The following is a 23,989-nucleotide window of genomic DNA, read 5'->3' on the forward strand; positions in this document are numbered from 1 at the left end:
GTGAAAAATGCCCAGATTATGTTGTTTTTCTTTTACCTCTCATAATACCATTGCACAAAGGCTTGCAACACCTTTACATTTAAAAATTTTCCCCCACTTCAGAGAAATGGGATATAGTACTGCAATTTTATGTGATGGCCTCAAGTAGATAATAAATATGTTTTGGATGTGTAAAGAAATTAATGATTTCCAGTTAATAATGATCCCTATGAAATGTAATAGTAACAAAATATATAGCAATCCGTATTCATTCATTCAATCAAGCATGATTTAACAAATGTTTGAGTGCCCACAAATTTCCAAATATTGTACTAGATCATCACAATGAATAAGACCGAGTTCCTGCCCTCAAAGAGCTCCCAAACCCATGGGAAGACAGATACTTTTTACACAAATCACAGTGTAATAAGTGTGTGTTCAGTGGGGTGGAAGATGGGGTAGAAATAGTTTCCAGGAGGATCTGGCCTCTAAGTTGAAAATAAGAAGTAACGCTAGTTAGCGAGGAGGGGAGCGGCAATTCTAAGTTTAAAGTGTCATGTACAAGTATATTATCAGTAAAAAAGAGCTATTTTAAATATGTCAAGCAATTTAAGATACAATTTAGGAAGAATGAAAGATCAAAACCCTGGGTATCAAATAATAGTCAGCCAGTTCAACAGGCACAAACTTAAAATCCTAACAATGCTTCTTAAAATGTGGTTCACTGAGCTCCTTCAAAAAATGACCTGGTACTCATTACAAATGCTGCTTTGAAGGCCCAAAACCGGTTCTGAATCAGCATGTCTGGAGGGGGGAGTAGGAACTGCATTTTTTAGTAGAACTTCATTTTTTAGTAGATGTTCTCGTGTTTGAAAACATCTAGTCTCACTGCTCATATAAGGGCTGCAGGAAGACACTCTAAGAATCCAGGAAAGTGATGCAGGAAGTAGCTCCTTATGTCTCTGACTTTTCAGCAAGTCACATCCAATTCTGTAAGGATGGCTGCAGCTCTATGTACAAAATAACTGTTTATGTATCACATATACCCAGAAAATAAGTACATTGGAAAACAGACCAGTCTAGGTATCTTATAGAATAAAATGATGAAACATCGATAAGGTAGAAATTGAAAGGTATTTGCAACCTATCTAATAAATTAACAAGAAAACAATAATTTGTGTTTATGAGTCAGCAGTTAATAACTCACAACTTGAGTCAGTTCTACAGACGCTCAACTTCTTAGCCTCATGTAACTTCAGAAATGTTATCCTACTTTTTTTTGCCAAACTCCTTCAATTCATAGGACCTCAGTTCTGTAAGAGGCCTCATACTTGGATAGTCCCATCCCATCATATCATAGAGAAACTAAAGCCTAGTGAAACAATATGGCAGAAGTCACACACACTAACTAGTAAGTAAACTAGGACTATGTTCAGATTTCTTGGTCACCATGCCAATGTTCTCTCATAGAGGGTCAAACCAGAGTGAAAAAGAAAGGCTTGGATGCACATCTCATTCACCACTTACTAGCCATGTGACTTCAGACATGATACTTAACCTCTCTATGCCTCAACTTTCTCCAAAATATTGCCTCCTCTTTATATAGGGCTATTATTTAACATAGTCTCAATATGTGTAAGTGTTTGATAAGTTTATTATTATTATCACTACTGTGTGGTAAATATGTTTTATAACACCATAGCACCAAAGTCCCATCTTTTTCCTTTTACTTGGACTTACCTGTATTTTTTTAATGTTTACCCTATATTCTCTCATATCTTTAATTCACAAGCTACTTTCAAGAGTAAAATTTGCAACCCATGATAGCATACTTGCTTAGTTGTTTTTAGTGTGCCCTTCTTAGAGGACCATCCTCCAAAGAAAAATCACCAGATTTTCAGTGAAAATAACCTTTTACTTAAAAGTGTCCTCTCCAAATACAGTGTGCATGGGAATGTTAATTCACACTTTGTTCTATCACCCAGTTGTTTTATTCAGTGTCAAGATCTGGGCACTGAGTTAATGCTACTGCAGTTTCTGGGTATATGGACCTTCTGCTTTAACACTGTCAAAATGTAGTAGGTTTTGTGTAAGTAATCATACGGTTTTCCTAAGGTCCTGTAATGCCATTGTGCTAAAAGTTCATATGTCTCTTAAAATAGGAGTGAAACGTCTTGGAGACCCATTCCACACAATCTACGTCTGATGTGATGGAATTACCTAACCAATCAGGGTAAATGTCAGGATTAGGTTGTAGGCAGCAAAAGTGTAACTCTTTTCCAAGAGGAATAAAAAAGTTGGCATAAAAAAGGATCACTTCCAAAGTGAGTCATGACTTGTCTCTGTGTCTCCTTAACACTGCTTGAAAATGCTTGGCATTGCTCAAAGAGAATCAAACTTCCACTCTGAGATAAACAGCTAAAGAGTAAATAAACGTTGAACTGAGAAGTTCAGCCTGTCCTTTTGTTCAAAGCTGGGGACCTCATTTTATTTCCTCTATCATCCTCCTTTAAAGAAAGAAAGGAAAATAAATGAATGGAGAGCTTTTAAATTAGAAAAAAAAATATGTACCTCAATTGAGATTTTTTAAAAAAGACACTTAAGAAGAGTACATTAGCCTTGACATTGGCACAGACAAATGGCTACTTCTAGAAATACCAAAAAGACTTTCAGACATTTTTATTTTAGCCATTTCTGAACTAGAGGAAGAAAGGAAGCAAAAGCTTGTACTTAATGAGAGGTAAAGTTTGTAATACATTAACTACTAGCGCTTAATATCTATTCCTTTGGTGTTACAATACCTGGAGTCTTCTCTTAATCATGAATAAAACTGAAAACAGAAGCGAAATATATGATCAAAAGAGAGAATTAAAGAGATAAATTTCTAATTGTGCACAGACGTATCTAAGGAAAAACATTTAAAGGCATGATGCAGAAGGGATTTAGATTGAAAGACGAGTTACGTTCAGTTCCTTGATGATAAAGAAAGGACAGTAAAAGGAAGACAGCTCTGCATTATTAACAGGGATTGAAAGAAGCAGGAAATCATCTTAAAGAAAAACTTCAAAATTTTTAAATGGCTTTATATTCCCTTCGATGCTGAATCTGGAGATGAATAACTAATACGGTAAGGAACATGGTTTTTGTGGACATCACATTCCTTATCTTTAAAGCGAAAGCTCTGGATTAGATTAGGGATATCAAATACAATACCCTCATGCTGGCCTCCCTCTCTAGCATCCATGGCAAGCATTGATAACGCATCAAGGGATTTCCTTGCTGAGACTCCACTGAGCTCCACGAACCTTCTCCGCACAGCCTGGCATCCACCACTTGTCAACCCCTTTATTGTTCAAATTGGAATGAATTTGCTCTTCTCACTTTTGCTATTAAATAGCATGCCTTCCGGTTTTAGAGTTCTATATTTATATAAATAATAGGAGTATCTATGAATATAATTTTGACATGTTTAATTTGGAAATTTCTTAAACTAATTTAAAAAATCAAAATGCTAGAAGAATCAGTAGAAATAGCTGTTAACCTAAAATTGTAATACAGTCAAAAATAAACTCTTGATAAAATCTTATGACCAGCAGTATCAGTTCAAATTGATAGAAATCCTACCTGCACAGTGTGTGAGCTCATCTTCTATTCTTTGTAATAAAGATGACAGAATCATATATTTCCACATTATTTTACTTTTGTCCAGGTAGAACGTTTCAAATAATGGAACATTACCAGTATCAAAACTGGTTGGGATAAATAAGTGTATTGGGTAATACGTAACATATAAGCTAATTTATTACTTTTAAAATATAATCGTAAACCATGGCAAACCACACGCCCCTTGCGTAAACTCTAGTGAACTGCTCAAGCATTCGAGAAACTAAACACATACCATGACATTAGGGAGCAGATGGTTTTATAGAGTCATTTACCTGTTTTCCATTTACTACATTTCTGAAAATCTCTACTTCTATTTCTCAGTTAGAGCATTGCCCATTGCCTCAGTGTTTGATCATGAATATGTACTGGAAACAATGGTACTGTGCCTTCTTGATGCAGGAAATTTCAATAACTGAAAAACATACTTTTGCTGAAAAATTCTTTGTTAAGTTTCTTTTCCAAAGTTTCTTCATTTTGTCACTCTTTTTCCTACTCAGGATTGCCCCTTTGAATCTGCTTTGTTATGTCAAAGCACTAGGTGCTTTTTTTTTTTTTTTTTTCTTGCTCACTTCACCTCACAGGAATCAGGACAAAAACAAAACAAAACAAAACAAAAAAAAACAAAACAACAACTACTTAGATTTAATTCTGTGATGGCATCTGGGCAACATGTGCCATTTTGTGGCAATGTGTATTTTCTAAAGAGGTACTAATTTGTGAGGCTGTAGGAGGATCTTGGAGATCCAAGTGTGAACCAAACATTGTAGGTTGCTTTGGGAGGAGATGTGATTATAAGTAGAATCCATGAATTTCAAGTGAAGAAGGCTTATAGGTAAACCTGGTCCAAGGGGGGCCTCTGCCACGTCCTGCCAGTTATACTCGTTATACTCCACTGAGGGAGAAATGTGAATGTTTGTAAGCGATAGGTACTGGAAAAACTAAAGAATACACATCAAAGAGATTTCAGAAAATATTCTTAAACTTATTGGCCCAAAGTCCTTATTTCACTTGAGTTTTAAAGGAAGTAATTGTCACCCATGGAGTAGGTGGGTGACAAGAAACTAGTGATTATTCAGCTGAGACTCTTGCTACTTCAGAAGTCTGACATTCTTTTTCTCCACAATTCCCCAGCAAAGTGATTGCTAAGAGCTTTTTACCATCTCCATCTTTCAAAAATTATCAGAGTGTTGTCATGTGAATTTTTTTTCCAGAAGATACTAAATTGCAGGCATTATTTTTTTCATAATGATACTGATTTTGTCTCTGGTGGTGTAAAAAGTCATTATTCACAGAGTCCTGACTACTGAGCCAGCTAATTGCAGTTTAAGAAATTCTGATTCAACATGTTTTCTTTGTGGAATCTACATGTAAGCATTGCCTAAGCTATTTGGTTTGTTAAATCCAGAGCTTTGACATCCCAGCTCTATAGCATTTGTGTTACGTGTCATTTTGAAACTGTTTTAAGAAAAAGCAATTTCGACCCCCACAGTGACCAAAATATCTCTTAAAAGTAAATAAAACAAATGTGTGAAGCACTGAATAAATAAATAAATAAATAAATAAATAAATAAATAAATAAATATTTCTATAGAAAAAAAGAGAGAAAGTACTTTAAAGTGTAAATTGATATATCCAGTGTATGTCTGGAAGGGTTGGGAGACGGAGTCAATACAAAGGAGCATGAGACTTCCAGACTTGAAAATCCAATCATTCCAGAAGTGACACCTCTCGGAAGGAATTGTTGCCGAAGTAAGGGTGATGGGTATGAAGTCAGAGCACCAGCATGCAACTATTGACCTGAGCATCTTTGCCCTCAACTGTGTCTCAAGATAGCAGTGTTGACAAGTAGTAATTCATTTTTTTTTATGGGGAACAAAGTGCTAAGAAACTTCTCCAACTTTTTTCCCAGCTTCTGTCCATTCCTGTCTCCTGACCAAGAATTTCAAGCATGTGTCAATACTCTTTCCTTCATCTGGATAGTAAGTTGGGTGAGATGGTATACAGTTCAGTAGAAATACTGAAAGAACAATTCTGCAGTATTTCTTCTAGGAGATCACAGGTTTTATGTTTGTAAAAATTCACCAGATACCTTAAATATAATAATTGGGACCAACAAACGTAGAGGCATGACACAGCAAGTTAGAAAAGTTCCAATACACAGTGCCTTCCTGTGACTACCTTTGTTAAATTTAAAAGCTATAAAGTCATTCTTAGCTTGTTTCTTCCTTGCTATGGAATTATACATGTCTATTTCCTCTATGTTTTGAATTTTTTATATATTATCAGCGACTGTTTTTTAGTTTTAATGAGTGTTTATGATATGAAATCCGTTGTAATTCACTTCCATTCTCAAGCAATTCAGTTTCACCAACATATTTCCAAACTAGCTCTTCTACTTATGCTAATCACAGCATAAATTGATATATCAGGGAAAAGAGAAATATGATAAATTGGGTTGGATGGTTTATGTTAAAATCCAAATAAGAACCCTATTATCCAAGTGGATTTGTATTTAGCTGCATTTGAAAAGTTTTCTAGGCAGACTGAGTAAGGCTTAAAGCATTATTTCTAAATTTAATGCTTTTGTGAACTTACGTCACACATTAAAATCATCTTAATGCACCTTTTTGTCAATTCTTCACAATAGTATTACAAAAGGAAGGAAGGAGAGGATACATTTAAAAAGCAAATGAAAAAGAACTCAATGGAAGCCTATTAGGCTACCTGTTGATGAGCATGTAAGAGAGTCATTAATATGCGGCTCATTGACATGATAGGCCATAATGACTCCTCTAGGGACGGTTCAGTCTATTGTGTCAGAGACTAGTTAGGGATTCATTAACGCGAAGACTCGTGACTTCTTAATATGCAAATTATTAATGCAATGCACTGAGGCATCCCTCACAAATGTCCACATTTTGCATTACATGTTTTTTGCCACCCTTCACCCACCCCTTTTGTGAACTATTTTCTTTCTTCCATCTTCTGTTGTGGATTTCTTCACAAAAGATTCTGCACTCACGTGGAATCTATCACTTCACATTCAAAGACCTCCTCCCCTTCAGCCCATGTTTCTTGGATTTAATGCAGGTTTACATATACAAATCGCTTGAACATTTTGAATAAAGCAGTAAAAATTCAGCATAAAACCTGATTTGAGATATTTCTCCAAGGTCAAATTGGTTTTTGGCTAAAGGCAGGGCAACGTGAACAAAGTCGTTGTTTTTAAAAAGTGAGACTCTGAAACGTGAATAGTATCATTTGTCCTGAAAGCGGGAGGGGAAAGAGAAACAGAGAGCCGAGAAAAGCCCAAGAAAGAAGACACAAGAAAAAAAACATTTAATTAAATCAAGAAGAGTAACTATTCATACCAATGTAATACATTAAATGAAGAAATGGATTTATACTACTCTATGTCTAGCATAGAGCAAGTAATCAGTAAGTATTAGCTGGTATTATTATGTTGGCATTTTGCATGTTGCAAAAAGTTGAAGGTAATATCCACATTTCCTATTGAAACAATAAGAAAAAATATTATGGAGTGAAAGTTGTTCCGTCTTTGTCTTTGAATTAACATACCACAAAGAGGGGATCAAACATATTCTTTATTCCTACAGCAGAATTAACTACAGAATTCATGGAGAGATACTCAAGTATTTTTTGAAACTTATCCATATTTCATGTATAGAAAATATGTTATAATATACCTTTTCATGTGGGACTTTGTATACTACCCATATTCATTTTCTTGCACTTTATTACTGTAGCCTTGTCTAAAATACAATAGCTTCTCTACCACATTTCAGGAGAAACAGACTCTATTTCTAAATTCCATAAACCCTAAACTCTGCAGTGGGTCTACAGAAGTCTGTTTATCATGAAATTCGTATTTCCATACAAAATCAGTAATTTTTTTCCATACAAAATCAGCAATTTTTTTTAAGCTAACAGCTTATAGAAGTATAATGTGTATATAAACTCACCCACTTTAAGTGTACAATTCAGTAATTTTTAGTATATTTAGTATATTTTCAGTACATTTTAGTATATTTAGTATATGATGGAGTTGTGCCATCACAAAAACCTAATCTTAAAACATTTCCAGCACCCCAAAAAGAAAGTTCATGTCCCTTAGAATCACTCTTCATTCCCCACCCCCAGCCCTGGAGTACTAATCTTCCTGTCTCTATATATTTGCCTAATCTGGGCATTTCATACAAACACATTTATGCAGTATGTGTTCTTTCGTGTCTGGCTTCTTTCACAGCGCATCATGTTTTGAGGCTCATCAGTGTTGTAGCCTGTATCCGTTCTTCCTTTCTTTTCGTTGTTTAATAGTATTCCAATATATAGATACACCACACTTGGTTTATCCATTCACCAGTTGTCGGGCATTTGGGTTGTTCCATCTTTTGGCTCCTGTGGACAGTACTTCTATGAACATTTACGTATCTGCGTGGGCATATGTTTTCATTTCCCTTGGAAGAAACCTAGGTGTGAAATTGCTGGGATTGTGATAATTCCATGTTTCACATATTGAGAAACTGTCATGTTATTTTCCTTTAAAGTGGCTGTTCTATTTTATAATCCCACCATTAGTGAGTGCATGAGGGTTTTAATCTCTCTATGTCCTTGCCAGCACTTGTTATTATCTCTTATCCATCATAATCATTCTAGTGGGTGTGAAGCAATACCTCACTGTGGTTTTGATTTGCATGTCCCTAATGATTAATTAGTTGTCTACTGTTTTATGTGCTTATTGGTCATTAAAATAGCTTCTTTGGAGAAATATCTATTCAAATGCTTATTTCATTTTATTTTATTTAATTTCTAAAATTTATTTATTTATTTTGGGAGAGAGAGAGCGTGCAAATGAGGGAAGGGCAGAGAGAGGGGAGGACAGCGAGAGAGAGAGAGAGAGAGAGAGAGAGAGAATTCCAAGCAGGCTCTGCACAATGGGGCTCAATCCCACAAACCATGAGGTCATGATCTGAACTGAGACCGAGAGTTGGTCGCTCAATTGACTGAGCCATCCTGGCACCCCTTGGTTTATTTTAAAATTGAGTTCTCTTTTTATTATTGAGTTGTAAGAATTCTTCTGCATGTAACTCACTTGCTAGATATACGATTTGTATTTTCTCCCATTATGTGTGTTGCCCTTTCACTTTCTTGACTGTGTCTTTTGAAGTGCAAAAGTTTTTAATTTGGATGATGGCTGTAATTTTTATTAGCTAAAGTCTTTGCTACCCTGGAGAGTTCCTATATAGACTTTATTTGATTAAATCTCTTTAGGGAAAAATATTATTTTTAATATAAATAATCTTTATTAATATAATTATCACAAGCAACTAATTATACTTTACATTCTCACTAATGCTAATTTCAATACCAAAAGCTAGAAAACATCCAACAGTCATTGGTCCTACCTAGGTTCTAGACTGAAGTAGTTGTAAACAGATACAGAAATGATCCAAATGAATATGTAGATTTAAGGAAGAAGTCCAACTGATTTAGGAAGCTCACAGTACAAACATCATGTTATTTTGTCTGGAGCCTACCATTAGAAGAGATAGAGTAAGCATGGAGGAGTTCATCAGTGCCAAGATGACTCTCCCGGTTGAAGGTCTTTGGATCCCTGAATAAATAGAGCAAATTTTATTACTAGGAAATCCTAAGAAGATGAAGTGAGAAGGACTCAATAAGATAGACTATGGTTGAAGATTAGTACAAGAGCAATATGGTGCTTGGAAGGACTAGTTGAGAACCTGAAATGAGTCAAAAGGCAAGGAGCAGGTGACTAAAGAAGTTGGGCCACAGACTGGGATGGCTGAAGGAGTCGGGTGCAAGAGCCAAATTCTGCTGAGATGCAGCCACATTGCCAAAGGTGGTATCTCTTTCAACAAGGCAGAGGAAGATTCTGGAGTCAATACTCTGAAGAATCGTACTACCAAGTGGGCTTGAAGGACTCAGTCCATCTATTGGACATCATGCTAATTCAGAATGTCAGACACAACTCAGTGTGTTTTTGATGGACAGATATTTAATATTTGCTAGACATTATACTAGAAGTTAAACCACGAACACAAGCCAAGATTAAACAAACTCTGCCTTCATAAAGTTTACAGTGTAAAGAAAGATAAATAAAACCAGCAGTTTAATTTTTTTTCCACGTTTTTATTTATTTTTGGGACAGAGAGAGACAGAGCATGAACGGGGGAGGGGCAGAGAGAGAGGGAGACACAGAATCGGAAGCAGGCTCCAGGCTCCGAGCTGTCAGCCCAGAGCCTGACGTGGGGCTCGAACTCACGGACCGCGAGATCGTGACCTGGCTGAAGTCGGACGCTTAACCGACTGCACCACCCAGGCGCCCCTAAAACCAGCAGTTTAAAAATCACAATTGTACCATTCACGACTGGGGAAGCCTGGGGTCCTACAGAAAAAAATACTAGGAGCACTAACCCAAACTGAAAGAAGGGAGGGAGCTGGCTGTGTAGATACATGGGTTTGCAAAGAGAGATCAGACTGGAGGAAGAGGAGATCCTGCAATCTGATTACAGACACTTTTTAAAAGCTTGATTTTCTGATTTATAAAATACACAATTCTCAAAAAGACAAACTTTTAAAAGAAAACTTCTACAATTTACTTCATTCTAAATGGTAATTAACTTTATCTTTAACATTGCTATTACTTAACCCTCTCACGTGCCATACCTGTGAAAGTGTTACTTCGTTTAGATTTACTTTCTTTTCGTTTAAACTCTATTAGTGGATACTGAGACCAAATGAATTGCAATTGTTTTTAAAAAGTTAACTCAGAACACCTGTGTTTATGTCTTCAGATTATACCAGTTATTCTTAATCCTGGGGCATAACAGAAACACCTGGGGAGCTTTTTAAAAATACCTGTGCCTGAGCCCAGCCCCCGACAAGTGCAATTCGTCTTTGTCATGGGGCCTATGTATGGGTGCCCTTTTTTCCCCCTTTTCTATGTGCAGCCACACTTGAGAAACCCTGGTTTACGCTGCTACACTGGCTACTCTGGGAAGGTATGGTTAGTGTGAAATTGATTCCTTCAGTAAAAATACTTGGAGTTTTCGTGGGGTGGAAAGAGGAGATGGAACATATAATCAAATATGCTAGCATTAATATAAATTTTACACAGGTTGTATTTCTGCTACTGTTATGTCTATAAAACAATTAATTTTCATTCATCATGGAGACTGCCCATCCATACTTCAGTGAATCTAAATTTACTTCTTTTTTTTTAACTGAAAGGAAAACTACATGTTGTTTAGGGTAAGAAACATTCATAATTTCTACACTAAGAACCATATTGCTATTATAAAACTGATAGTGTTTGTAAAATTTTAGACCCAGACTAGTAAAACAGTGTTGAAAAAGGCAGAACTTTCAATTTCACAGTTTAAATGTAAGTTTGTGGATAATGCTAATAGCTTCATGTTTTTGGAGTTTATCATATGTAAGAGAATGTTTCATGTAAAAATGCCACAACCAGGTATATTCTGGTCTTCTTTTTTCCTGATATGATACACAAGTGAAGGCACTTAGAAGATTATACTTGCTGTCTTTGAGAATCGGCATTTCGCAATGGTTTGCTTTGTTTGTATATGTATGGTGTTGATTTTATGAAAAAAAATTCTTTTCACATGTCTCATTTTATATAAACTTATTATGCAAGTTTGTACAATACTATATATATGTATGATACTAGTAGTCTATAATCAGGATAAACAAAAAATGTGAAAGTAAAAATGATAGGTACAATTATTTAGTGCTTTTAAATTCAAATAACTCCAATGTTAAATTTCTTCTTTGTTTAGATTCACTATAACACAACTCCATCTTCACTAAAACAAAGCTGCAACTTGGTCCTTCAGTGGAAAAGATGGACCTTTGAAAGATAAGATATGAGAATCTGGGCAGCCAGACCGCAGCCAGGAAAAGGAGAAAGGGATCCTAGAAAGGTATGGGGTCAAAGAGAAACTGTTTTCTCTTTACTGCACGCTTCCCTTTCTGTCACAGACCCTGCGATGGGGTAGTGACTGGTCCTGTGGAAGATATGCCCAAGGGTCTATAGGAGACATAAGTAGACAAAAGGGAAAGGTCCATCACTTAAAATCGCTTCAAATATTGCCCCAGCTGCTTTGTTCAGCATGGGACTCTGTTCCCCCAGATTTCTTCATGACTCTGATCATGAAGATCAGATTTCTTCATGACTCTTGATTTCTTCAAGTCTCTGATCAGTTGTCATTTCCTCAGTGATGTGCCGTCTTTACTAATTCTTCTTATGCCGCTTTGTGTTTTATATTCTCAGCTGCATTTGCCATCTTCTAACATAACTTACTTATTCGTTATGTTAATTACTTATTAGTTTTCCCTCCATTAGAATGTAAGCTAACCAAGGAAAGAGTGTCATTTTTTCACTAATGTATCCTTGCTGTTTCGAATAGTATCTGGCACGTGTAGTATGTGCTCAATAACACTTGTTGAATGTATGAAGACCCTTGATCGATTTCTCCAGTCACTCGTGTCTTTTGTTTGTTTATTCTCTATCCATGCACAAGCTGAAGAGCACAGTAAGACCTTTGCTACTGATATTCTGATTTTTTTTCTTTCAAGTTAACCAAAACTCATACTCTGTCAATCTTGAGGTCACTGGTGTTATAGAAGGGACCATACTAGGGTAATTTCCATATGCCCAACCACAAGGATAAACATTGAGACGCCTGGACTAATCTTTCTCACTCAGTTAAAACATAACCCTTAGATTTTAAAGGAAGAATTTGGATCAACTAATTATAAAAAGAAAATTTCCCCAGGCATGACCATGAAATAGGTTTAGAAATATCTAAAAACGTGTGCCATCATACATATCTGCTTTTTATATTAAGGATGACCTATAGCAAAATGAAACAACTAACATTGATAACGAGAAAGGAATAAAACCTATATTTAACCATTCCAATAGTAAAAATGGTAAAGACACAGTAAAAAAATGGTTAATAACATAAAAAAGATTTTAAACCATGAGACACCCAAAACACAAGCAGAAGTGTAATGGTGTTCATAAATGCCATAAGCAGTTTTTCAAGGCAGTAAGGGATCTTCCATAAAACACGATTAGTAGAAACATGTTAGGAGAAAAACATGAGGGCAATTATGCTCAACATTTACAATTAAATCAATATCATTTCATACAGTTAGCAACCCAGTTCATACTTTTCATTTATTTATTCTGAATACTTTCTGAATTAATATAATTGAAATACTACTTTATCTTTGAATAGGGAGACTAAAGTTCAGATGTTCAGCCTAGCAAGAGGGCACAGTTCATTTTCAACTTTGTTTTTCAAGTTTGACTTCCACAGTTCTATCCATTCTAGGCAGTCTGATTGACCAACAAAATCCTCCCGTTGTCCTTCGCACTGTCTTTTCCACAAATATTTTTTACTCTATGTAAATGCTCTCCTGCTCCTCCTCCACCTACCGGGGTTTACCGTTTCAACGTCAAGCTCAATTCCTCTGAGATGCCCTTCCTAATGAGGGCAGCCTACAAGTACAGTCCTTTCTCGAATGCCTATTGCTCCGTGTCTCCATTGATTTTCTCTGAGTACGTCATTCCATTTGGCACATACTATGTTGATAGCTAACTCTTCAGGTATATAAATATTATCCCTTAACCAAATCCATGCTTGAAGATAGAAGCTACCTAGAAGTGTTCTACATAAAACAAGAACCCTCTTATTTCTTTATGAATAAGTGGCTGCTTGAGGCATTTTGGTTCAGAGCCACAGCAGATTAGAGAGCTTAAATCACAAACCTGACTTCTCTTAAATATTTTCTGGACTTGATCAAATAGATCCCTTTTGCCCAATTTCTTATATGAAATGAAGTGGTATTGCTGACTACAATGTATAAAAGTGATCTAATTATATCACTATAGAAATGTGATAGATTTAAAACATATATTCTTTAAGCTTATATAATTCGAAATTTCTAAATGAAAGGACAAGGTAACTTATTAAAGTAGTAATATCATAATATTAATATCATAGAATTAAAGTTGTCAGTGTGATATAGTCCATACGTGATACGAAAGTCCCGCCTCATTTTGTAGCCAAGTTCTAACTAATGTTACAGATCCTTAGGTACAAAATTAAAAGAATGAAAGGAATTTCATCAAAAATTACCATAACTGGCCAAGAATTCCCTAGGAATTAGAGAAACACACACCCACATACACACACACACACACACACACGCGCACACAATTGCCATTTATAATCATGCCAACATAATTTTGAAAGGGGTTTCAAAAAACTAATTTCCTTAGAGGTTACAATTCATCACAGACCATTATATTGGACTGTACTAAAAAAATACCCCCCCAACTTTCTCAACAACGATGCCTTACCCAGAAAATGTTTAATTCAGTCTCACAAATAACATTTTCAGTGGGAACCCATCTCCACCTGTACTTTGAAAGTTAACTGGGGGCACCTGGGTGGTGGCCTCTGTTAAGTACGAGACTGTTGATATCAGCTTGAGTCATGATCTTGCAGTTGTGAGATGGAGCTCCCCGTTGGACTCTGTGCTGAGCCTGGAGCCTACTAGAGATTCTTTGTCTCTTGAAATAAATAAATAAACATTTTTAAAAAGTTAATTGGGAAACAACAAGTTTAAATAATAAAACTTTAATTTCTACCTAACTTCACTTAAAAACCTCTTATAACATACGAACTATTTACAAATGCCATGCGTTCCCTCCCTCAATAATACATTTTCACTTTGGGTCAAGACTTTAGGTTTTATACAATAAAGTTCTTTAAAATATTAGGAAAATTATAGTAAAACTCTTAATGAAAACTATGGGGTGTCAGTGGAGGGTGATGATATAAGAACTAATTACTGTGTCAGTGTAGGGAGAGCATATTAGTATTTGTGCCATAAAAATATATAATTATTTATGCTAGTTTCCTAAGATGTTTGTTTCACAAATATTACTGTCATAAGACTCTAATTTTTAATGTTTAAAAAAATTTAATTAAAACTTTATACTGTCTGATGATGACAGTACTATTTCACTTTGAGCTTGTTAACATTTTCAGCAAGTATTTTCAAGGTATTTTATGTTCTGCAAAATCAGCAATTAGGTATAAACTAGAAACTTTCCATTGCTTAAAGTTTTCAAAATTTAAAGCTCTTGCCTATAAGAATCAATGCAAATGGGCCCCTGTGTTATATAGTTTCAAAACATCTGCATACAGGAATATGGGAAGTCTTCCTATTCTTCCTGTAACTTTTCTTTAAATCTAAAGTTATATCCAAAAAAAGTAAATAGTATTATATAGAGTGTAGCAGATCCATCACACTACCTTTGTAGGTTTCAGGTTAAACATCTAGATGCATTGCATTAGTCCCTTTAAATATTTTTGGTTTTTGATTTCATGTAGGGGAAGACCAAGATTGCAATCCCAAGACAGAGCTGAAAGTGCCAAACAACTTAATACAGTTGAGCTTTAGGTACACAGGAGGCATCCAGGAGAGGCAAAAGGCCCAGTCAAGGGAAGACAATAAAATAAAGAAAAGCTAACAGGACAGCAGGCAGGCCCAGAATCCACAGGTGTCAGGCTGAGGGAGCAGCACACGAGCAACAGTAGCACTAATCTGAGTATTGGCTTCGGTCCTAGCCCTGGCAAGAAAAAAGAATGAATGGCCCAATTCTGATCAGTAGACATACAATATCTGCCTTTGGTCTTTCATTACTCAGCCTGTTAAATTTTTCTGGCTCTGGTCCCACTGGTCTGGACTGTGGTATAAAGAAAGTCATAGGCCAACCAATGAATATTTATTTTATTTGAGATAAGATTATTTGACATTACTTCAAAGTAATATTATGGTGACTCCATAAATCAGGTCTTGGGAAGACTCGGGAAGACTCGGGATAGAAAAAAAGACCATCATAGTAGACAATCCCATAGTAGACCATATTAATTTATTTCTCAATTGTTGAGAAAGTTACTGCAGAGACAAATTTGCTTTTCATCTGTTGTTTTTTATAATATGTATTTATAGTCTTTATATATTCTATTCTTAATTTTTAAAGTAATTTTTATTTTTGATCAAATGCACGATCATTACCTCATGGCCATAAAATATAATATGGATATAGAATCAATAGGAACCAGCAAAAGAGAAATCAGTTCTTATGTTTTTTATTTGCATGGCAGGGATGTTGTCTTTTATTAAGGGATGTTGTCTTTTATTAAATTTTTTATATGCGTTGCAGGGATATTGTCTATTATTTTAAACAAAATATAAAATAAAGGAAGAAGAGTTATGATTTAAGGAGTAATGTAACTTTGGTGTGAGACATCAAGGGAATTAATTTGCCACCTGGATATCCAGATGGAGATGTCCAGAAGGCATCTGAGTTTTAAAGATTGTGAAAACAATAAACGTACTCATCATTAAACCGTAACAAGCATAATTCATTCTTCAATTATTCAGAAGCTGCTTTTGGATTTTACTAGGCCTCAGGGTTATCAATGAGAAAACCAGTTGCCTTTAATAGATATCTTTAAGAGCTTTTTATATGCAAATACTTTTATTAGTTACAGTGAGGAATAACGCTTAGACAAACATATCATTCCTGGCCTCAAGGAACTTGCAGTCCAGTTGGGAAGATGATACACACATGAGTTTTTCTTTAAGTACAGGAAAAGGCCACCACTGTAAATGCCACCTTTGTAAACATTCTGACTAAACAGATGCCGAGAGCCCTATGACAGAAGTCCTCTTCCTTCCAGACATACAAATATATGATAAGCAATAAGTCTTCTGTTAAATGTTAATTTTTCTGTTTCTAAATAAATTACATCAGATACAAACATGGTAAACAGCAATCCTTTCATTTAAGGAAAGCTGTTTCCTTTTGTACCCTAGAAGCAACTACTCCATGAAAGAATATGGCCAGAAATACTGTCATTTAAAGGAAGAATAACAAAGAAATATAAGGGCAAGGGGCAGCTGGGTGGCTCAGTTGGCTTAGGTCATGATCTTACCGTTCATGAGACTGAGTGCCAAGTTAGGCTCTGCGCTCATGGTGAGGAGCCTGCTTGGGATATTCTCTCTCTCTCTCTCTCTCTCTCTCTCTCTCCCCCCCCCCCCCCCGCTCTCTCCCTCTCTCCCTCCCTCCCTGCCCCTTCCTTGCTCTCTTTCTCTCTCTTAAACTTAAAACAAAACAAACACACAAACAAAACCCCAAAGCAATATAAGGGCAAAAGGGATCCTATTTGAACTACATGAGTTTAATGAGAATGGTAAACAAATGTCTTGAATGTCCATATAACGAGCATTACCTAAAAATTTAACTTTGTTTGCCAAAGTTAGCTTTAAATGAGATATTACTAATACAGAAAATATGCACATGATTAGCAAACATATGACCTATCTGAAGAATGTCTTTATGTATTACACACACATATACACAAACAAGGTAAGGTTTAAGTAAAAAGCCCATAAAAACAGATACGTGTGTGTATATTTTTCCACAAAAAGGAATTGAGTCAAGAATAATTTGAATATAGATGGACAGTATTACTTCTACTGCTCCCTATGTTCAATTTACTAAATAAATTATGAACTGGATTAGCTTTCCCAGTCCTCTGCATATATTCATTAAAGCAAATAGCGCACACACACACACACACACACACACACACACACACTCAAGAAATTTAACATCTATTCAGATGAATTCTGCTTGTAGACATTGTATTAACCTTTCTACAAAAGGATACACTTAACAATTTAAATTTCAGCTGGCTTAGACTACATTTGATTTTTATAAACCTATTCAAAATTTCTTTTCATTGTCTTATACAGTTATATTCTTGAGTGAAATTTTATTAAAATATTAGATATCTATACAACAGTGTACATAGCTATTCTAAATTATTCATTATTTGTCTAAGATTCTAACAGCTATCTTTTTAGGTAGAATTGAGAAATACACTGAGTAATCTTCTGAAATACCTCTAACTTCGTAATTTTGTAAATTAAGTATCTTTCTCTTCTGTGACTCCCATAGGAAGTACAGTGATAATAATAATCACTCCAGAACTCAGAACTCAAAGCTACTAATGGCAGGATTGGGAGAGCTGTTTAGCAGCCTTCTGTTCCCTGCCGCACCTGAAATGTTAGTGCCCACAGTGCCATCCTTGTAATAGTGATACCATTTACTCCTTCAGAAAATCTAGTTGGTGAGGAGGTTTTTTTTCTTCTTTGATTTTTGCATTAGAATACTACAAACTAGTTTATTAGTTTACTAGTTAGGCCTGCAGGGTAACAATCTAAAGTTGTTAGGTTACTTGACAAAGAAAATAGAAATCAGTCACAGAAACCGAGGAAACAAATGGCAAGATTAAAGACATAGAACAATATGAATGGGACATAAAAGACAAGGAATTCCTGATAGAATACATTACTGAAGAGCACAATTTCCCGGTAGATGATTAATAAGAGAATATATAACCATTCGGCCCGAGTAGTTTTTGGCATAAGTCTGCCTGAAAGCAAAAGAATTAAGCGGTCTTTTCTAAAACAATACAACTTGTTGAAAATTACTCAGAAATCAAGTGTGTTTTAACATTGGAAACAATGATTATAACTTTATTTACACCAAACACAATAGAGACCTACTTAGAATATATGTGAAGATTATATTTTCTATTGCACCTGAATGTGATTTTCAAAATCTGTGCAATGCTTCTATTGGTAAATACCCAAAAGATTTAACATATGATAGTACATTATAAAATCAGCTGTATTAATTCTCAAAGGGAGATATTAGTAAAACGTGAGTATTGTTCCCAGTTTCATTTCACACATGGCTTATGAAGCTGAAATTTACCTACACATTTCTATGTGATTTGTAATTGTGTATGGACATCCACAGTAATTTTTAAGAATGAAAATAAGCTTGGGGTTTTACTTAGGAAGTTATAGTCTATTTGATTTGTATCATAGCTTAAATCTGTAAAACAAATCAGAATACCATCCATGTTAAATGGGCTATAAAATCTGTTTCACATAATTAAGAAAAGGGCCTACTATTTGGCATGCTTTACAAATCTGAATTGGGGGATATTTTGTCTTTCTTACTACTACAGATTTCAAAAGGGGTAAATAAAATTCAAATCCACAACCACACATAGGACAGTCATTGTCTTATGACAGCTTGAATCCCATTTCTATTTGTGACGTAAATGGTACTTATTTGCAACACACCCCATTTTCAGACCCTTTCACTTGAGGGTGAGGGAGTAGCAAAAATTCCTGAGACAGGTTTGTTTAATGTACAGTTGGTCTCTGTCACTAAACAATGCCATATAGCATTCCAATCTAGCAATTTCTATTTTGTCATAAAATCTTTAAACAGCAGGGTGATATGATTAAGCTTTCAAAACCAGTTATTACTTATATAATAGATAATAACACTACCATGGCATTTACCCAAGTAAAACTATTAGAGAAGCAGGATAAAAGCCTGAAAAGATCCGAGACATATGTCCTGAGGAGATTTTTTCTTTTTTATATAGTGGTAAGGTACTGAGAATGCTTTAAAACAAAGAAATGACTGAAATGCAATGGTATATAATATATTTTCTTAGAGGAAAAGAACTACATAAAATTCAATTTCATCTTCTATTCAGAGGTATAAAGTGATAAGGTGAAGTCGTGTGCAGGTAACTTATTTATTTAGTCCAAAAGAACTTTTTTAAGAACTACCTTAAAAAGAAACACGTTGTAGTTTTTTGTAAGTAGTGTTCAACTTATGAACAGGCAATCCAGATTTTTTTTTGTAACCCAGAAATTGCTGGAATTTGGAAATAATTTTCCTCATAGCAGCAGTGGCATCAATACTAGTGTCCCTGATTGGTGACCAAAAGCTTATTGAATCTATAATACAACTAAATTTGAAACTCTTTGTATTAGCCTGGGTCCTGCCAGCAGAAATTATTATAAGAAAGAAAAGCATGCCTCCATTAATCCTGAGCATAGAACTAGCCATATACAAGATTTATAAAAGTGGGATTTATCAGGGCGCCTGGGTGGGTCAGTCAGTTAAGTGTCCAACTGCAGCTTAGGTCGTGATCTTGAGGTTCATGAGTTCAAGCCCTGCATCAGGCTGTCTGCAGCACGAATCCTGCTTCAGATCCTCTAACCCTCTCTCTGTTATCCCTCCCCCACTCACTTTTCTCTGCATCTCTCTGAAAACAAATAAATAAACTTAAAAAAGTGGAATTTATCACCAATGCCATTTTGAGTGCATATAAAGTATCAGCAACTGAGACAGATGCTTGTATATGTTAACTCATGTATTTCTCATAGCACCTCTGCCAAGTAGAAATTATTATCCCTATTTTGGCCTTAGTGAAAAGGATGAAAAATATAATTTATCCAAGTTTGCACAGTTAGTAATTAGTTATACTGACAGCTCAAATCTGCCCGACTTTAAATGGTATGCTGTTTCCATTAGGCCTCATTGTTTATGGAATCCACCTTTTCCCTTCAATACACACATACAGTCCAGACCCCCCCGAGTCCTCTTGCCTCTATGGAGCCTTTACTACAACTCCGTACACAAACTTGCCTTGTATCCCATAATGCTCTCTGCTCTAAAATTATCCATTTCCATTGTTTCAATCCACACTTAAAGCCCCCTTGTGCAGCTGACTTTAATCAGGTGTAAGATAAAGATAGTCCCTGCCATCCTAGATGTGTCTGCATTTAAGGAAGAGAAGTGTGTGTGTGTGTGTGTGTGTGTGTGTGTGTGTGTGTGTGTAAAAGTTTCAGGCATGGTTTCAAAGTGAAGTGTCAGAGCATAGAAGACCTTTTACGTCTGCCAGGGCACTAAGGAGTTGGGCCCACCTCAGGTGTCTGCTCCTGAGGTCACTTCCCCTATGTTATTTCTGTTGGGGTGTTGGGGTAAAAACTTAGAAGAGGGACAAGAGCCACAGGCAGCAAAATTGGAAGAAGGTGGAAAACTAAATGTCCCAAATTATAACCATTTTTTTCTTCTTGGAGCCTTGTTGGCTCAGAATGCTTGGGCCCTATAAGAATTTGTGTAGACTTGCAGATGGGCTTTGGGTGGGAAGTAAAGTCTCATGGAGATCCAGAGGATCCATGTTAGAAACAGGATCCATAGTGATTTCCTTCAACCAGAGCTTCAGAAACACCTTGAATGATGAGACTCTCATGTTCTTCTTCTCTCAGAAGAGGCTCCAAAACTACTCCATGGAGTCTAGGCTTCTAGGGCTATGGGTTTATACAAAACCAGGAAGCCACAAAGCCCTGGTAGATCTCCAAGGAAACTAAGCTACTTGGCTCCTTGCTGTCAACCAGCTGGCAGCTTCTAAACGGTCCTCTTGACAGGTCCTGTGCAGCTGCGTTTTATGTTTCCATATGGCCTTGCCAGGGTCCCCCCCCCCCTTTAACCAGACCTGGCTTCCACAATTAGTACGGACTCACAACAAGTTAGTTATGGAATACATTAAGTCCTAAAGGCCTCATGGGGCTATTTACACCTCTTTGGACTATTTCCAGGATCCCAGATTATACTGTAAGTGTAAATTAAGGAAGTCTCACGATCCAATGGGCCTGACTGGAACATGCAACATTACCATATCTTATGCTCCATTTTCCAATGCTTTTCTTGGCTTCATTTTGACGATTTTATACCACCCTGAAAGGTAAACTCTCTGTAATCTTAAAATCATGCTTTAGAAAATATTTCTCTCTTTTCCCTTCTTGAATGTGCCTTATTCTATTCTCGGGTACAAAAATTGAAGACTGATCAATTTTCTCCTTTGGCATTGAAATCTTTCAGGAATTTATTTGCATTCACCTGGCCAAGTTATAAATACCATCCAACACCTATATCATGCCATTTCTTTACTTAAAATAATAAATTGGGTTCACTTAATAAAATAGAAAACCAGATGAAGTCAGTCTGTGTACCCAACAGTTGGGAACATACATTTAGCAGCTGGTGGGGGAACAAAAAGGTCACTCCTCTAGCCCTTGCACAAGATCAGTTATAGATCACATATTCTAGAAAACATGAAACATAATGTAAATGGTTCTTACTTTATTTTTTATCCCATCGTATACCCAAAGAATCAGAGCTGATGGTCTCTCTCTTTCCCTTTCTCTTCTCTCAGCCCCTGGGAGGCCTTTTCTTTGGGGCCTCTCCTCATCTCAGAGTCATGTTTGCAGCCATGTTTTTCTCATGGATACTGGTGTCTGACAACACACAGGTCCTTAATAAACACTTGTTGAATGAGTTTTGGAACCTGAACAAGGTAGACTATGAGGTCTAGAGAAATCATGCAAGTCCAAGAATCAGGAAATTAGCTGAACAAGATTTGATAATCATGGCGAATATGCTTCGCTTTTGACGACTACTCTGTATGTGGCCAGCACTCTACTAGAAGCCTTAAAAGCATCCAATTTTATGGTAATTGAATCATCACAATATCAGGCATCATTACCCTATTTTACAGATGAATAAACTGAGGCGCTGAGAAGTAAAGTAATATGTCCACAATCACCTAGCTACTAACTATATATTTTACTGGGATTAATATGCATGTCTGTTCAATGCTGAAATTCATGCCTTTTTTTTTACCCCTTCCTTTCTGTTCCTCCATTTTGTCATCTAGTAAATGTGGAAATTTTAATACTCATTAAGAAACCCAGTTTCAGGGTGTTTCAGATATAAGGTGACACATTTCTCATGAAAATTTGCAATTGAATTAGTTTTGTTTATTGATTAAAATCCTGCAACAGACAAAGGAATGGCTCTCCAAAGCTGAAAAGTTGGGAACCCTGAAAGGAAAGTCTTGGTATCAAGACTTTGGGGCAGGTTGAGCCTTTCTAGGGTTTTTGAGATCCACCTAAAGCTAAAGTTAGCCTTGTCTTTTTTTATGCTGGTTAACATTTACTGAAAACTTACCATGGCCAGACACTGTGCCATAGAAGTTAATATGTATCATGCCACAGAAATCTCAACCCCTAGAAGATAGTAGTACTACTGTTATTCCCAATTAACAGATGAAGAAACCAAACTTGCCCAAAGTCACACAGCCAGCATGGTAGAGCTTGGACTCAAAGCCAGATATTTTTAACTCTGAAGCCCGTAATTTTAACTGCTTATGCATGCTATTTTTGGCTTATTTATCTCTATAAATTTAATGTAATTTATATCAATGTCATTCATTTCTTTTGGTCATTTATTTTGAAATAAATCCCAAGGAATGCAGATCAGAAATCTGCTTAGTTTGTTTGCTAACACATACACCTGTGCCATATATGTGGTGACACTTATCAAGTATCTCATGATGCATGACTTTCCGTGCAATTAAATACCTTTGGGTCACTCTCAGTCACATGCCTGAGAGTTACAAACTCTGCTTTCCTCTCCCTCTAGATATTTCTTTCTGTCAAAGTGGATAGATTAACAAACATCAAATAGACAGCCATATCAATGTAGAGATTTTCAGACTCTGACCTGAAAAAAATCTCCACAGGAAAAGCATAGTGCCTAGGGTGATTGACATAACAGAAATCCTACCTCACTAAATGTGTTCCCACAGTTCATTCTGTATTTATTAGAAGGAATTATTGACACTTTCAGAAGATACAATCTCCAGGACCCTGATAGGAAATTAACTTTGGTTTTAAAAAGAATTCGAGCTAGATGTTACTGTCTGCATCAGGACAGTTTATTTTCACTTTAACTCTGAGTTATATAACACAGTATTATCAATTGCTTGCATGTATGGAGCAAAAATCCACATAAATTTCTCTTCTGTATTTATCCTATGGAAGAAGTGACCTCCAAATTAAGCTATGGAGGAAGTGTGGAAACACTAAAAACAACAACAACAACAACAACAACAACAACAACAACAGAAACCTATCTAGATTCCATAACTCTTTGAAGGGAGGAGGATATTTTAGAAGCTATAATTTTTTGATCAAATAAGTATTAGTTCACTTTTATTTTAGCCAACTACACGTTTTGCAAAATAACACTAATAAGGTGTGCTCTTTTTCCCTAACTAAATTCTTCACAATGAAATCCAACTGCAATATTCATTTAGAAATTTGATAATGCTCTCTTGTGTGAGTTTTAGGAATATTTGAAACCCCATTGCATATAAATTATATCATGGAAAAGCTGTATAAATATTCTATTACGGCACATGCTGTTCTAAGGATCTGTCAGGATTTCCTTTATACACTCCATTTTGAG

At 35.9% G+C, this 23,989-nt stretch overlaps 1 protein-coding gene and 1 long non-coding RNA gene across 2 annotated transcripts in view; one reads left to right on the forward strand and one right to left on the reverse strand.

The window, feature by feature from the left end:
• Window positions 1-23,989, forward strand: part of LOC111559534 — a 327,598-nt gene that overhangs the window by 227,924 nt on the left and 75,685 nt on the right. The window contains exon 10 of the long non-coding RNA XR_006594441.1: window positions 11,487-11,630. This is a non-coding gene — a long non-coding RNA (uncharacterized LOC111559534). The remainder of the gene's footprint in view (window positions 1-11,486; window positions 11,631-23,989) is intronic.
• PPP1R3A (protein phosphatase 1 regulatory subunit 3A) overlaps window positions 1-23,989 on the reverse strand; it is a 41,670-nt gene that overhangs the window by 14,727 nt on the left and 2,954 nt on the right. The window lies entirely within an intron of this gene.

The sequence above is a fragment of the Felis catus genome, chromosome A2 (assembly GCF_018350175.1).
Source record: "Felis catus isolate Fca126 chromosome A2, F.catus_Fca126_mat1.0, whole genome shotgun sequence".
Taxonomy (NCBI): domain Eukaryota; kingdom Metazoa; phylum Chordata; class Mammalia; order Carnivora; family Felidae; genus Felis; species Felis catus.